Source organism: Choloepus didactylus, chromosome 5, assembly GCF_015220235.1.
Source record: "Choloepus didactylus isolate mChoDid1 chromosome 5, mChoDid1.pri, whole genome shotgun sequence".
Classification (NCBI taxonomy): Eukaryota; Metazoa; Chordata; class Mammalia; order Pilosa; family Megalonychidae; genus Choloepus; species Choloepus didactylus.
In genome coordinates this window covers 3,328,804-3,346,694 of record NC_051311.1, presented here as the reverse complement: position 1 = coordinate 3,346,694, position 17,891 = coordinate 3,328,804, and the positions used below count along the sequence as shown (strand labels likewise).

At 39.4% G+C, this 17,891-nt stretch overlaps 1 protein-coding gene across 1 annotated transcript in view; it reads right to left on the bottom strand.

Annotated features, from left to right (window-relative positions):
• MALRD1 (MAM and LDL receptor class A domain containing 1) overlaps window positions 1-17,891 on the bottom strand; it is a 703,831-nt gene that overhangs the window by 567,631 nt on the left and 118,309 nt on the right. The gene's annotated exons all lie outside the window — the stretch shown is intronic.

The window sequence follows — 17,891 nt, the reverse complement described above, 5'->3', positions numbered from 1 at the left end:
TTTGTAGAGCCTTACGTTTCACAGAGAATCATCTGCATGGCCTGTATTTGTGGAGGGTGGGATCATTTTGCCCATTTTTCAGGTATATATGCAAAGGAATCAGTTAAACTCCATGGAGACATTCTGGAGGAAGAAGAGAGGAAAAGAGGAAGGACAGAAAAGAAGCAGAGGAATTTATAATAGTAGCAGCATGGCACTATAGCCAGTGTTGACTGAACACGTCATATAAGAGGAGGCCCTGAACTGCGTGTTTTATATAACTCTCACCTTCAAAACAGCTGTATGAGCATGGCATTATCATTGACGCTATTTTATGTAGGAAGAAAGGGAGGTTTAGAGAAGCTTTTGATGTTCAAGGTCATATCATTAGGAAAATGTAAAGCAGGATGGGAACCTAACTATTCTGATTCCTAGTTCAATATTTTTTCTGCAGACTGACTGTGACAACTGCTAATTGTCATTAGGTGGGGAAAGGATAAGCCAAAAAGCACAATCTGCATTTGCTTAGGGCTGACATTCAGCTGTCCCTATACCAAGCAAGGCAAAATGAGGGACATTTCCACTGATGAGCTATTATCACACCGGGTCATAGCCACAGGCTAATGGCCTAATTCTCTCCAAGGATATAGTAATAAGATGCATGGTCATTCCCTTGCAAAAGATCCTAGGAGTGAGCAGTAAGCTCGGGGGATAAAAGTGCAAAGTAAATCACTCAGTGAGATTATAAAATTTAAAACTGTAAGGACATTGTAATCTAATGACACATCATCTTCACTTTTGGAAATGCCACTTCTACACAAATGTGAGGTGAGCAAGAATATTTCAAACATCTTCCATTTGGGGTTTTTGTTTCGTTTTGTTTTTTTACAGTCTCTATCAAACACCTGATTTCAAAAATGTCTTTTTTTCTATCAAGTTTGCTGGCCCAAAATTAAGCCAACAGAGTATTTCCAAATTTTGTCAAAAGTCAGTGGGGGAGGGAGGCGGGCAAGATGGCGGAGAAGTGAGGTGTGGAATTTCATCTCTCCCCTAGAGCAGCTGGTAATTATCCAAGAACTGTATGAAATGGTGTTTTGGGGGGCTCCAGTGACCAGTCACAGCTCGGACACAAGTTTGGAATCGGAGGAAAAGCTGAGATCACAGCGAACATTGTAAGCTCCCCCAACCAGGGGTCTGGCACCCCTTCCCACCCAGACCCCATGGATGGTCTTGCTGCTGGCTCCCTAAATGGGGAAAAAAAACAAACCAAAAAACAAAAATCTGCTGAGGGTAAGAAGGGGGGCTCAAAACAGCCTCAACTGCAGAATTAATTAACAAATTAATTAACTAATTTTCAGAGCTGCTGGTGCTAAAGAAGTGCTGGGCTCCAAGAAGGGGGTGGGGGGCACATAAAAGCAGGCACTCATTCCCAGGCTCCAAAAAAGCCTTTTTTTCCTTCCCCTACATTTTGTCCCTTCTCCCTTCTCACTGACTCCTTATCTTTTTGCATTTCAATAGCCCCCAGCAGGGCAGAATGGAAGATGTTGGGGAGTAATTATCAGACAATAGCCCAAAGTACATTTTTAAATGCTCTATTCTGACACTGACAAAATGTCCAGGCTGGGGAAAGGCTTTTAAAGGGGACTTATTTTTTTTTTCTTTTTTCTTTTCTATTTTTTAAATCTAAAAGTAACATGTGGTTATTTTCTGTCAGAAAGCCCAGGTTGAGGGACTAGGCTGGGCTTGGGGGGATACAGAGTACCCAGAATTTCTTTGAATTCCAGATTCACTTCTGAAGAAGGTCTGCACCCCCGTCTTTATTTGGCAATTCAGACTGACCAAGAAATTAAGCTGCAGTTGCTCCAAAGAGGAGAGAGGAGAAGGGAACAGTGCCCCTGGGAGAAAACTAGAATTCCTAGGATTGGGAGAGTGGAGGGAGGCCCAGCTCAACTGGCAGTCCTCCTTCTGGGAATTCAGACCCCAGGAGCTGGAATTCAGATTCCGGCTTCAATCAGCCACGCCCCTGACAGGATCAGAGTCACCAGGAGAACTAAAGGCTCCATACCTCCTTACACTGGTGGGGGAGCTGCGGGCTGGCCAGCGCCACCTGCTGGACAGGAGAGGAAAAGCACCAATTCTAAAGGCCTCATAGGAGGGTCTCATTCTCAGGAAAACTCCATACCCTCCCAATGAGACCTGGGCCTCACTAGACTGGGAAAATCTGATAGGGGTCGACCATATCTGAGGAGACCCTCTCACAAAAAGGCTACATAGAGGCAGGTCAAGAAACAGAAAAACAAGAGGTGAAAAATTTTGATCAACTAAATAGAACCTAAGTTAGAGGTCTAGAATAAGTTGAACTGAACAACAGAGGTCAGAAAACAAAGCCAACCAACAAGAAACCCCCTAGGTAAGAGACAGAAAACAAGCTCCACATAAACTAATCAAGAAAATCAGATGCCTAGACAACTTAAGATAACAAGCCATACTAGGAAACACAAAAATACGGACCAGCCAAAGGAACAAACTAATAGTTCAGCCAAGATACAGGAGTTGAGGCAACTAATGCTAAACCAATTTGATGAACTGAAGGAAGATGTAGCAAAAGAGATGAAGGAGATAAAGAAAACACTGGATGACCAGAAAGAAGGATTCGTAAACTTGAAAAAACAAATGGCAGAACTTATGGGAATGAAGGCCACAATGGAGGAGATGAAAAACACAATGGAGGGACACACCAGTAGATTTGAACAGGCAGAAGAAAGAATCAGTGAACTGGAAGACAAGACATTTGAATTCATACACACAAAAAACAGATAGTGAAAAAAACTGAGAAATATAAGCAGGGTCTTAGGGAGCTGAGTGATAACAAGAAATGCAGGAATATACGTGTTATGGGTCTCCTGGAAAGAGGAGAGAGGGGAAAAGGGGCAGAAAGAATAATAGAAGAAATATTTACTGAAAATTTCCCAACTCTTATGAAAGACAAAAATTAGAGATTCAAGAAGTACAGCATACCCCAAACAGAATATATCTCAATAGACCTACTCCAAGACACTTACTGATCAGAATGTCTAATGTCAAACACAAAGAGAGAATTCTGAAAGCAGCAAGAGAAAAGCAATCCATCACATACAAGGGAAGCTCCATAAGACTATGTACAGATTTCTCCACAGAAACCAGGGAGGTGAAAAGAGAGTGGCATGATATATTTAAGACACTGGAGGAGAAAAACTGCCAACCAAGAATTCTATATCCAGCAAAACTGTCCTTCAAAAATGAGGGAGAGATTAAAATACTTTCAGAATAAAAGACACTGGTGAGTTTGTGAATAAGAGACCAGTGCTACAAGAAATACCAAAAGGAGTACTATAGGCTGATAGGAAAAGACAGGAGAGAGAGAGTTGGAGATGACTGCAGAAATGAAGACTATCAGGAAAGATAGTAGGAGAGAGAGGAAAAAAGAAGATATGACATATAAAATCCAAAAGACAAAATGGTAGAAGAAACTATTGTGCTTACAGTAACAACACTAAATGTAAATGGATTAAACTACCCAATAAAAAGACACAAACTGGCAGAATGGATTAAAAAACAGGACCCATCTATATGCTGTCTACAAGAAACTCACTTTGACACAAGGACAAAAATAGACTGAAAATGAGGGTTTGGAAAAAGATATTTCACGCAAACAACAACCAGAAAAAAAGCAAGAGAAGCTACATAAATATTAGACAAATTAAACTTCAAAAATAAAACAATTAAAAGAAACAAAGAAGGACACTATACATTAATAAAAGGGTCAATTCATCAAGAAAACATAACAATCATAAATATTTATGCACCAAGCCAGAATGCCCCAAAATTCAGGAGGCAAACACTGAGATCACTGAAAGGATAAGCAGACACCTCTAGAATAATAGTTGGAGACTTCAATACACAGTTCTCATCAATGGATAGAATATCAAGAGAGAAGATCAATAAAGAAATGGAAATGTTGAATTGTACGATAAATGAACTAGACTTGACAGACATCTATAAAACACTACATGCAACAACAGCAGCATACACTTTTTTCTCAAGTGCTCATGGAACATTCTCGGATAGACCACATACTGGGTCACAAAGCAAGCCTCAACAAATTTAAAAATATTGATATTATAAAAAACACTACCTTAGATCATAACAGAATGAAGTTGGAAATAAATAACAGGCAGAAGATTGAAAAATTCACAAATATATGGAGACTAAACAACACACTCTTAGGAAACCAATGGGTAAAGGTAGAAATTACAAGAGAAATTAGTAAATACCTCAAGGCAAATGACAATGAAAACAGAACATATCAAAATTTACGGGATGCAGCAAAGGCGGTACTGAGAGGGAAATTTATTGCCTTAAATGTCTATATTAAAAGAGAAGAGAGAGCAAAAATTGAGGAATTAACTGTCCACCTGGAAGAACTAGAGAAAGAACAGCAAACAAACCCCAAAGCAAACAGAAGGAAAGAAATAAAAAAGATCAGAACAGAAATAAATGCAACTGAGAACAGGAAAACAATAGAGAGAATCAACAAAACCAGAAGCTGGTTCTTCAAGAAAATCAACAAAATTGATGGAAACCTAGCTAGGCTAACAAAAAAAACAAACAAACAAAAAAATAGAGCAGATGCAAATAAATGCAATCGAAATGGGAAAGGAAACATAACTACTGACCCTACAGAAATAAAGGAGATAATGAGAACATACTATGAGCAACTATATGCTAATAAATTGGACAACATACACGAAATGGACAACTTCCTAGAAAAGCATAAGCAACCAATATTGACCCGAGAAGAAATAGACAACCTCAACAAACCAATCACAAGCAAAGAGATTAAGTCAGTCATCAAAAAGCTCCCGAAAAGGAAAAGCCCAGGACCAGATGGTTTCACATGTGAATTCTACCAAGCACTAAAGAAAGAATTAGTACCAATCCTGCTCAAACTCTTCAAAAAAAATTGAAGAAGAGGAATGCTACCTAACTCATTCTATGAAGCCAATGTCACCCTAACACCAAAACCAGACAAAGATACTACAAAAAAAGAAAATTACAGACCAATCTCTTTAATAAATATAGATGCAAAAATCCTCAACAAATTATTTGCAAATAGAATCCAGCAGTACACTAAAAGAATTATACATCACGACCAGGTGGGATTTATTCCAGGTATGCAAGGCTGGTTCAACACAAGAAAATGAATTAATGTAATACACCACATCAATAAATCAAAGCAGAAGAACCACATGATCATCTCAATCAATGCAGAAAAGGCATTTGACAAAATTCAACAACCTTTCCTGATGAAAACACTTCAAAAGATAGGGATAGAAGGGAACTTTCTCAATATGATAAAGGTGATATATGAAAAACCCACCTCTAACATCATACTCAATGGGGAGAGACTGAAAGCTTTCTCTCAAAGATCAGGAAAAAGACAGGGATGCCCATTGTCACCACTGTTATTCAACACTGTGCTGGAAGTTCTAAGTAGAGCAGTTAGGCAAGAAAAAGAAATAAAAGGCATCCAAATTGGAGAGGAAGAAGTAAAACTTCCACTATTTGCAGATGACATGATTCTATATGTAGAAAATCCAGAAAAATCTACAGCAAAGCTACTAGAACTAGTCAATGAATACAGCAAAGTGGCAGGCTACAAGATCAACATGCAAAAATCTGTAGTGTTCCTATACATAAGTAATGTGCAACAAGAGGAGGAAATCAAGAAAAAATTTCATTTACAATAGCAACCAAAAGAATCAAATATTTAGGAATAAACTTAACCAAGGACAAAAAAAGACCCTTACATAGAAAACTATAAGAAACTGCTTAAAGAAATTGAACAGGACTCCAAAAATGGAAGAAGATACCATGTTCATGGATTGGAAGACTAAATATAGTTAAGATGTCAATTTTACCTAAACTGATTTATAGATTCAATGTAATACCAATTCAAATCCCAACAACTGACTTTACAGAAATAGAAAAACCAATAACCAAATTCATGTGGAAGGGCAAGGTGCCCCAAATAGCCAAAAATACCTTAAGAAAGAGGAACAAAGTTGGAGGCCTCACACCACCTGACTTTGAAACATATTACAAAGCTACAGTACGCAAAACAGCATGGCATTGGCATAAGAACAGATATACCAACCAATGCAATTGAATTGAGTGCTCAGAAGCAGACCCTCTCATCTATGGGCAATTGATATTTGATAAGGCAATCAAGCCAAAACAACTGGGACAGAGCAGCCTCTTCAATAAATGGTGTTTGGAGAAATGGATATCCATTTCCAAAAGAATAAAAGAGGACCCCTATCTCACACCTTATATAAAAATTAACTTGAAATGGATCAAAGACTAAACATTAGCACCAAGACCGTAAGACTCTTAGAAGAAAATGTAGGGCAATATCTTAAAGATCTTGTGAGAGGAGGTGGTTTCCTATACCTCACCCCCAAGGCACTAGCAACCAAAGAACAAATAGACAAATGGAATATCCTCACAATTAAACACTTTCCTGACTTTGTCAGAAAACTAAAAAGGCAACCTATGCAATGGGAGACACTACTTGGAAACCACATATCAGATGAGGGTTTAATATCCCGAATATATAAATGAATTCTACAACTCAACAACAGAAAGACAAACAATCCAATTAAAAATGGGCAAAAGACATGGACAGACACTTCTCTGAAGAGGAAATACAAATGGCTCAAAAACATAAGAAAAAATGCTCAACTTCACTGGCTATTAAGGAAATGCAAATCAAAACCACAATGAGATATCATCTCACACCTTCCAGAAAATTACAAGTGCTGGAGAAGATGTGGAGAGAGAGGCACACTTATTCATTGCTGGTGGGAATGTAGAATGGTGCAACCACTCTGGAAGACAGTGTGGAGGTTCCTCAGGAGGCTAAGTATAGAATTGCCATATGACCCAGCTATTCCATTACTAGATATATACTCAGAGGAACTGAAAGCTAAGGCACGAATGGACATTTGTAAACTGATGTTTACTGCGGCATTATTCACAATTGCCAAGAGATAGAAGCAGCCCAAATGTCCATCAATGAACAAGTGGATAAACAAACTGTGGTATATACACATGATGGAATATTATGCAGCTGTAAGACAGAACAAAGACATGGAACATATAGTAACATGGATGAACCCTGAGGACATTATGTTGAGTGAAGTTAGCCAGAAACAAAAGGACAGATACTGTATGGTCTCACTAATATTAGCAAACATTAATGAACAGATTTTGAGAGTTAAAAGCTGACAACACAGGCTACCAGGAGATAGAAAGAGAGTAGAGATCAGGCATTTGATGCTGAAGGACTACAGAATGTTAAGCAGGATTGATTGTATAGATCCAAGAATAGATAGCATAATACTGTGTGATGGTAGCACAATATTGTAAGTACATGGAACAAAGACGTCTGTGAGTAAAGTTGAAAGACATGAGATAGGGGAATGTATGACACCAGAGGTAAAGACAGATGATGAAGACTGGGACTGTGTAACTTGGCAAAAACTGGAGTGGCCAGTGACTGTTACTAAATGTACAAGTATAAAAATGTTCTCATGTGGGAGAACAAATGAATGTCAACCACACAGAGTGCTGAAAAAGGGATGGTATTTGGGAAAAAAACACAATCAAAGCAAACTGGAGTCTATGGTCAACAGTACACTGTAATATGCTTCCATTAAATGTAACAAAGGCAATATACCAAAGCTGAATGTGTATGAGATGGGGATATAAGGGAGGGATATGAGATTCTTGGTAGTGGTATTATTTGCTGTCCTTACTAGTATATTGCATTGTATGACATGTTATTTTTCTTTTTATCATCTTTTTTATTATTCACTAAAAAAACACTAAACAAACAACTTTTTTTTGTAGTAATCAATATGTTCAAGTGCTGATTGTGGTGATAAATGTACAACTTACGGTGATTCCGTGAATGACTGATTGTACACTGTGGATATATGTATGGTATGTGAATATAACTCTATAAAATTGCAGGAAAAAATATTAATAGGAGTAAAAATGTAGGAGAAAACATGGTGAGAGGGATGTACCTATCTACTGTTGATGAGCAGGCAGAATGGTGTAACCTTTCTGGAGGTCAGTGTGGCAGTTCCACAAAAAAGCTAAGTATGTGGGGACCATAAGGTCCTACAACCTCACTATGGGGTATGTACTTGGAAGATCTGAGAGCAGAGACATGAAAGGACATTTGCACATTGGTGTTTGCGGAGGGAGTATTCATGATTTGCAGTGGGTGGAGGTGGCCTAAGGGTACACAGATTGAGGAACAGAATGGTGAACTGTGATGTGTGCATACAATGGAATATTGAGCAACTACGAGAAGGAGTGAAGCTGTGAGACACGCAGTGAGGTGAACGGATCCTGTAGATGGCATGTTGAGTGATGTACATCAGAAATAAAAGCAAACACTATAATGCCTCATCAATATGGACTAACTACAGTGTGTAAACTGAGAATTAAATCTTAGAACACAGTCTAAGAGGGGAACGATTACTGTAATGGCCCCTAGATTGTAAGCTCTTACAGCAGTCAAATCTATTCCTGAATTGCAATGGCTATCCCCAAACTCTGAGATGCTGAACCCTTAATGTATAACCTGATTGGTCTCTGGAACACTGGGTATCTGTGTGACACCTGAAACTCAGAACTAGAGCTCGGCAGATATGAATGTCAGTATTAGCGCATGCAGCAACTGTCAAAAAAAAAAAAAAAAAAAGCTGAAAAAGAACCCAGACTTCAATTAGTGATATGAATGAAGCAGATCTGGTTAAGACTAGGGCAAACTGGGCCAAAGGGTAAAGGTCGAAACTGACAGTGTGTTAAAATGTCAACTTCTGTGTGAGACCAAGGGAAGTGATGTTTATTTGGTGCAGGATATGTATTTGTTAAACAGTATAACTCTACAGTCAGTTTGTTCAATCACCACAATTACATGGAAATTTGAATAGGAAGTGAGATATGGTAAGTTACTATAGATGAGAGTGAAATAGTGACACATCCCAAAGTAATTTGGGCAAAGAATAAAAATGTATATGCAGGTCCCCCCTGAGGAGCTGGGGGAAAATGCGAAAGTGTTGGACTTCCTCACCTCGACTGGTGCTGATGTTGTCACAAACATTAGGACTGGCGGTTTGATGTGCCGAGCCCTCAATCATGGGACTTGCCCTTATGAGGCTCGTTACTGCAAAGGAGAGGCTGAACTTGCATATAATTGTGCCTAAGAGTCTCCCCCTGAGTACCTCTTTGTTGCTCAGATGTGGCCCTCTCTCTCTCTCTCTCTAGCTAAACCACCTCGGCAGGTGAACTCACTGCCTTCCCCTCTACGTGGGACCTGACTCCCTGGGTTGTAAATCTCCCTGGCAACGCAGGATATGACTCCCGGGGATGAATCTGGACCCTGCATCATGGGATTGAGAATATCTTCTTGACCAAATGGGGGATGCAAAATGAAACAAAATAAAGTTTCAGTGGCTGAGAGATTTCAAATGGAGTTGAGAGGTCACTCTGGTGGACATTCTTACACACTATATAGATAACACCTCTTAGGTTTTAATGTATTGGAATAGCTAGAAGTAAATACCTGAAACTACCAAATTCCAACCCAGTAGTCTGGACTCCTGAAGATGACTATATAACAATGTACATTACAAGTGGTGACAGTGTGATTGTGAAAACTTTGTGGATCGCATTCCCTTTATCTAGTGTGTGGATGGATGATTAGAAAAATGGGGACAAAAACTAAATGAAAAATAGGGTGGGATGGGGGGATGGTTTGGGTGTTCTTTTTAACTTTTATTTTTTATTCTTATTCTGACTCTTTCTGATGTAAGGAAAGTGTTCGAGGACGGATTGGGGTGGTGGATGCATAGCTATATGCTGGTGCTGTGAACAGTTAATTGTGCACCATGGATGATTATGTGGTATGTGAATATATTTCAATATAACCGAATTTAATTAAAAAAAAACTAAAAAAGTCAATGGGAATGTATGATTACATGTACATACAAATACTTTAAAAGTTTTGCATCTAATAAGCAAGAATAGCTATATTTCAGTATACAGAGACAATTAGAAATCAGTAAAATGAGGAAAGTTTGTTCTATTGGTACAGATTTCTCAAGTAAAGTTTAGAAACATGATGAAGTAAAATTAAATGACACTTGAAAATGGAACAGTAATAGCGATAAATATGACAGCAATAAAATGCTAAAAATAGGTAGACTTTTGTATTTTTAAAGGCCATCCCTATTTATAAATATAAATACACAAATAACTCAAAAAATACACCAATCTCAAGGTTTCAAAGTATATACATGACATTTCAATCCTTGGGAAAGCAAAACTCTTTGATTCCTATTTCAATCAATCCAGAAAACAGGTCCAGTTCATTTTATGGAAATATAGAAAGAAAACCGGTTATTGCTACTGAATTATATCCATCCCACACAGCTACGTGAAAAGAGGACCTTATGATCTGCTACCCAGGGAGACAGAGCTGTGGAAATAAACGGATAGTCTAATGGTGGTAGAATTTAAGGAATCATTACAGAACGTTTATAATTCTCTTAGATAAGACCCTTCAAAGATAGTAATTCTTAATAGATGATTATGCTGTTACAATTCAAACATGCCTTTCTACTCTACTTTGTCCCTATCTGCATCGATTTCTATACACATTTTTTTTATTAAATTAAGTCTCTGGCCTGTCTTTTCAATGAATGAATAACATTTTAAAAACTGATCTAACCAATTGTTGGCTAGGATGTGGAGCAATGAAAACTGCAGTGCTGGTGGGATGTAAATCCCTGCAGTTGCTGGTGAAAACTTTGGACTTAGCTTCTTTAAGTTGCACAACTCACCCAACGATCCCATCCTTAGGCACATATTAACTAGAACGCACACACATGCACATCAAGAAAGCTCACGGCAGCAGTATCCGTGTGACTCAGAGGCTGGAAAACATACATGTTCATTGGCAGAAGAATGAATGAACTCTGACGTAACAAGACGATGGGAGACTGCCCAGCAAAGAGCCATTACAGCTTCAGGGAACAGCACGGAAAGCACACATTACATCATCCCATTCATATAAGTTTTCAATTATTCCATGTCATATTATTTTTTCAGCTTTTTACTTTCAACTTTTATAAATTTACATATTTTAGATGTCTTTTATAAATAGCAAAAAGCTTTTTTCCAAACAAACATGAAACATTTGCATTTTGTCCCTCTACTGCTTAATGTACATTTGAATACATTTGAGTTAAATTGACCATATTATTATTCACCTTACATCTGTCCCACTTGTTCTATGTTCCTTTTTCTCTACTTGTTTGTCTTCCTTCAAATTGCTTACCTTTAATTATTCCCACCCCACTTTACCCTTGTAAGTATAACTACTTTATTCTTTAACTTTTCTCACAACGGGTACCCCCAGATATTTTATATATCTCCCTAGAACAAGCTTTGGAAAATTACATATATCCTTTTCTGACTTAGAAATGCAATACTCTAGGCATGTTTTAATTGTCACATTCAAGGATTTTTCACTGTTTCTGGAACATCCTTACCAACTTTCTCAATCACTGTTATCATAAGAGTCAACATAATTTGCAATAACGATTGCCATTACCATTTACTCAGGGTCTATTGTGTCCCAAGCTTTGTGCTTCATCACAGGATGCCTGCTAGCACAGAATTTCTAAAAATTATGGTGTTCTATTCTATTTTGCAGGTAGAAAAGCTAGTGACTCTATAGCAGCTTTTAATTATTGTGATAAAACTACATGGTCATTCTCTGTTCTGGTTTGCTAATGCTGCTGTTATGCGAAATACCAGAAATGGGTTGGCTTTTATAAAGGGGGTCTGAAGGCCATGAAAATGTCCAAATTAAGGCACCAACATGAGTCTACCTTCACCAAAGTAAGGCCAATAGCATCCAGAAAACCTCTGTTATCTGGGAAAGACATATGGCTGGCATCTGCTGATCCCGGGTTGTGTTCCAGCTCCTCTCTCAGCTCCTATGCATTCTTCAAAATGTTGCTTTTTGGGTGTTTTGTCCTCTCTTAGCTTCTCTGGAGCAAACTCTGGCTAGAATCTCCAAACTGTCAGCAAAAGTCTGGTTTCAGTGGCCATCTCCAAAATGTCCCTCTCAGCTGCTCTGAGCTCCTTCTATTTGTGAGCTCTTTTATAGGACTCCAGTGATCAAATCAAGACTTACCCTAAAAGGGTAGGGTCCATATCTCCATGGAAATAATATAATCAAACATTTCACCCACAGTTGATTGAGTCACATCTCCATGGAAACACTCAATCAAAGGATTCCAACCTAATCAATACTAATATGTCTGTCCCCACAAGATTGACTAAGACAGCACACTCTCCCTTAGCTGTAATTGCAGGTGACCAGGGAAAGTTGCAAGAGGATGACTGGTGGACTGACAGACACAGCCGTCACCCGACACCGTAACTGACACCTCAGGACTCTACACTGTGGTCAGAAAAGACACCTTTATGTAGAGTCAAGGAGCCTTGTGAGGGACAAGGAACCAGGGTCATATCCGTCTCGTTTCAGGTTTGGAATTGGGAGGATGCTCTGGCGGTTGGGGAGATCCCTGCTGAGCTAATCCCTAAGGAGGAAACACGAAGGATAGAAAGGTGGGGTCTGCGCTGACAATCTGGACCCCCACAAAGACTTCAAAATTCTTAGGAGGATCCAAATGGAGTCGAGAGGTCACTCTGGTGGACATTCTTATGCACTATATAGATAACACTTTTTAGGTTTTAATGCACTGGAATAGCTAGAATTAAATACCTGAAACTATCAAACTGCAACCCAGTAGCCTTGACCCTTGAAGATGATTGTATAACAACGTAGCTTACAAGGGGTGACAGTGTGATTGTGAAAACCTTGTGGATTGCACTCCCTATATCCAGGGTATGGGCGGATGAGTAGAAAAATGGGGACAAAACTAAATGAAAAATAGGGTGGGGGTGTTTTGGGTGTTCTTCTTTCTTGTAATTTTTATTTCTTATTTTCACTTTTTCTGGTACAAGGAAAATGTTCAAGAAATGGATTGGGGTGATGAATGCACAACTATATGATGGTACAATGAACAACTGTACCCCATGGATGACTGTATGATACGTGAATATATCTCGATAAAATTGAATTTAAAAAAATCCTTAGGAGGCGAGTTTTCTGACCCAGCGTGTGTTGAAATTTGAGCCCCTTGTGCCCTCAACTGCACAGGCAAGATGCCCAGGTTTAGGGGGAAAAATGGGTGGGTGAGTGGGGGACCATTTGAAAAAGGTAGAAATCCAGAGCCCATGCCAGGTGTCAGCTCTCTGCCACCTTAGTTAATCCTCATGAAACACCAAAGAAAATGCCATGCCCCTATTTTACAGGTTAAGAATGTGGAGTTTGAGAGCAGAAACTTGCATCATTGCTGAGGACTGCACTTGCAGCTCAGATCTCATGGCAAAGCCTGTGCTCCAGAAGCTGGGCTGCTGCCATTTGTTAAAAAAGCAATAGCTAAAAGTCCATGAGACTGTCCTTATTTAATTTTTTCCCTTTAGATTTCATGACCCTCCTAAAAGTTGCATGAAGGAGGAAAAAAGTTAATTGAGTAATCTAGTGTGGCTGCTTAAGTTCATTGAAGGTATACTTTATTTGATTAAGCAAAGATTATTACAAAATTCAAATGCATTAATATTTGAATTTCTTTGACTTCCAGGCTTTTGCACGCACTCAAATGGTTCCATATTTGACGTTATGATAAGGTTGAAGTGATTGAATTCTAGTCTTCATCAATAGCTAATATTCCTTAAGTATTTAAAACATAATATGTACTAGTAAGGGTGTATTTGCAGAAGTACCATGAAATTTAAAAGGTGTTCATACAAATAAGTGGAAATGAAATCTTTAAAGGAACGTCTATGCACAAATAACTAAATAACATCTGGCAGTCAATATCATTGTATTGAAAACAAGAATAACCACTTGCATTTTTCTACATTTGGCTTTCAGGGTTTCCTATGAGATAAACCACTGAAGACCCTGTTGGGAGACAAATTTCCAAGGATCTCACGTGTTGCTACACATCTTATGAGCAGAGCCACAGAACTAACAGCATACTTGTTCCAGGCTGTCCCCTCAAGGGTCTTTAAACAGTGACCCTGAAAAACTAGAGCGGTCAGCCCCCTCTAGGTACTGTCCCTCTGGCAGGGTCTCCCTTGAAAGCAAAGGTCAGACAAGCTGGTTTGCAGCCCATTAGGAAGGATTTGGGCTCCATAAGCTCAGCTTCCTTAGCTGGGAGGGAAACTTGCTGCCTGCCGACACCCCCCTGGGCCCAGCTCCTCTGCAACCTCAACACATGATCCTTCTATTACTATTAACCACCCTAACAGGTGTAAAGTGGCACCTCATTGTAGTTTTAATTTACATCCCCAACAATTAATGATGTTGTGTATCTTTTCACAGGCTTATTTGACATCCACATATCTTCTTTGCTGAAGGGTCTGTCCAAATCTTTTACTCCATTTTTTACTGCATGAATTTTTACTATTGAGTTTTGACAGTTGTTTGTTTGTTTGTTTGTTTTTATCAGATATAACCTTTGTAAATCTCTCCCCCCAGTCTCTGGCCTGTCTTTTCAATGAATGAATAACATTTTAAAAACTGATATAACCAATTGTTGGCTAGGATGTGGAGCAATGAAAACTGCAGTGCTGGTGGGATGTAAATCCCTGCAATTGCTGGTGAAAACTTTGGACTTAGCTTCTTTAAGTTGCACAACTCACCCAACGATCCCATCCTTAGGCGCATATTAACTAGAACGCACACACATGCACATCAAGAAAGCTCATGGCAGCAGTATCCGTGCGACTCAGAGGCTGGAAAACATACATGTTCATTGGCAGAAGAATGAATGAACTCTGACGTAGCCAGATGATGGGAGACTGCCCAGCAAAGAGCCATTACAACTTCAGGGAACAGCACGGAAGGCACACATTACATCATCCCATTCATATAAGTTTTCAGTTATTCCATGTCATATTACTTTTTCAGCTTTTTACTTTCAACTTTTATAAATTTACATATTTTAGATGTCTTTTATAAATAGCAAAAAGCTTTTCTCCAAACAAACATAAAACATTTGCATTTTGTCCCTCTACTACTTAACGTACATTTGAATACATCTGAGTTAAATTGACCATATTATTATTCACCTTACATCTGTCCCACTTGTTCTATGTTCCTTTTTCTCTACTTGTTTGTCTTCCTTCAAATTGCTTACCTTTAATTATTCCCACCCCACTTTACCCTTGTAAGTATAACTACTTTATTCTTTAACTTTTCTCACAACGGGTACCCCAGATATTTTAACACACATCCTTGAATTACCACAGTCTAATATTCTTGGTATTTTTACAATTCCTCAGACAACGGAAGACTTTAGAACAGTCTTTCTTAAACTTTACTGTGCACATACACCATATAGGGCTTTTGCTAAAATACATTCTGGCTCAGCAGGTGTGGGGTGGGGGCGGGCTCCTCTGGGCCAACAAGCCCCCGGGTGAGGGGATGCGCTGCCGCAGCCGGCTCCAGACTTTGACCTCCATTTACTAAGCTCTCGACTCTTGTGCATCGTCACGCATTGTAATTCCCTCTGTTTTAATCACATGAGGCATCATTATCGCTGACGTTTCATTGCTTTGTTTGTACCAACAATCGTCATTCTGATTTTCCTAGTACTTACCATTTTCATCACAGTCGTCTTCAGCGTGAAGAACTCATCTTGGCAGGTTCTTTAGTCTAGGTCTCCTAATGAAGGATTATTTTGTTTTGTATTTGTCTAAAAGTGCCTTTACTTCACTTTATTTCTTAAAGAATAATTTCACCGGGTGTGGCAGACAGAATTTTAAGGTCGTCCTTCGGTGAGTATGGGGCGTTCTGCAGAGGCGGCCACGGTACCCAACCGGCGATCCTGCTCCGGCCGGTCACCTGGGCCCCCGCCCGGCTGGTGGATGCAGCGGAGAAGTGATGGAGGCTCTGAGAGGCCACGCTGGGTTCAAGACGGGAGGATGATGTGCCAAGGAATGGGGGTGCTCTCGAGGCCCCTACCAGCCAGCCAGCAGGAAACAGGAACCTCAGCTCCACTGTCACGAGAAATGACATCTGCCGACACCTGCAGTGGGCCTGGAAGTGAATTCTCCCCTGCTGCCCCCACATAAGAACCCAGCCCACCAACAGCTTGGCTGCAGCCTGGCGAGACCCTGGGCCCAGAACCCAGCCCAGCCCCCCCGGCTCCTGCCCTCCAGAACTGCGGGATAACAGTGTGCATAAGCCACCGAGGGTGCAGTCATTTATTACCCAGCAACAGACTAAAGCACCGGATACAGATGGGCAGTTATTTTCTTTCAGTACTCTGAAGACAATATTCCATTATTTTCTGGTCCCCATCATCTCTAGCGGAGAAGTCTAACACTTGCTCTTTGAAGGTGACAGGTATTTTTTTCTACCTGCTTTTAAGATTTTTCTCTTTGTTTTAGGTGCTCAGCAGTTTCACTAAGATATATTTTCATGGGTTTTCTTTTTATTTATCCTTTGTACTCAAAGGGCTTAAAACATGGCTTTATGTTCTTTTCCATTTGAGAAAATTATTAGACATTTTCTCCAAATATTTCTCTGGCCCCATTTTTTCTTCCCTTTCTGGGACTCCAAGTACATAATATTAGAAATTCTCACTGCGTCTCCCATATTTCTTACTCTTTCTTCTTTGGTTCCCATTCTTTTATCTTTCCTTGCTTCACTTTCTGTTTCCTAATCTAACATCTAGTTCCCCAATCATCTAATCCCAGCGTATAATCTGCTGATAAACACTTGAGTTCTTAATTTTGATTATTGCACATTTTAGTAGTAGAAATTTCATGTAATACTTTTCTATATTTTCTAATTCTCCATTCTGTTCTAAATTATTGGGGTTTTCTGTTTGTTTCGTTTTTTTAACACTTTGAGTATATAAAGGAAACTATTTTAAAGTTAGGGTCTGATAAATCCTTTATGTTTTTTGTCCTATTTCCGTTTTCAATGTTTTCACTTTACTTTCTTTCCTATGTTCTTATGGTGGGGAAAATTACATTTGAGGCTTATTTCAACTAACTTCAGGGGCTGGGGTTGTGTGAAGCTGGGCTCTGGAGCACGAGGGGCCAGCTCCCTTCCAGGGCCCTCTAACCTGGGTGCAGCCGCGTGGGGCTCAAAGAGCATGGCATCAGTCAGTTCCCGCTGTGCTGACCGCTGGCCCAGCCCATTACTGCTCATCCAGGAGTAAACTAAAAATGGAACTAGAAAAATGCACCCTAAAATATATATAGTAACAGAATAAAAACTAAAAAATCCAGGGAACTGCACTTCACAGTGAGTTAAATCATGGACTATAGTTAATAGGACAAGTATAAAAATGTGCTTTCATCAATGGTAGCAAATGTTCCACTGCAGCTCAAGGGGTTACTAATACGATGGTGTCCACAAATCCTGTACTGTGAGCAGGATGGTTCTGTCAACCCACAACTTCTCTAGTAAAGGAAACAAGAACCTGAGGACATGATAATAAGTGGTCTAAAGGTGGTAATAAATAAAGTTAAAATGTGAAAAGCAGTGTTCTATTACGGCTTTCTTCGCTCACTAAAATGTTTCTCTTTAAGAATACTGATGCCTCAAATGCCAGCAATGTGGACAGCGTGTATGCATCGGTGTGATTAACTGAAAAAAATGATGAGAAAAGCTCCTTGAAGTTTGCTTTTTCTCT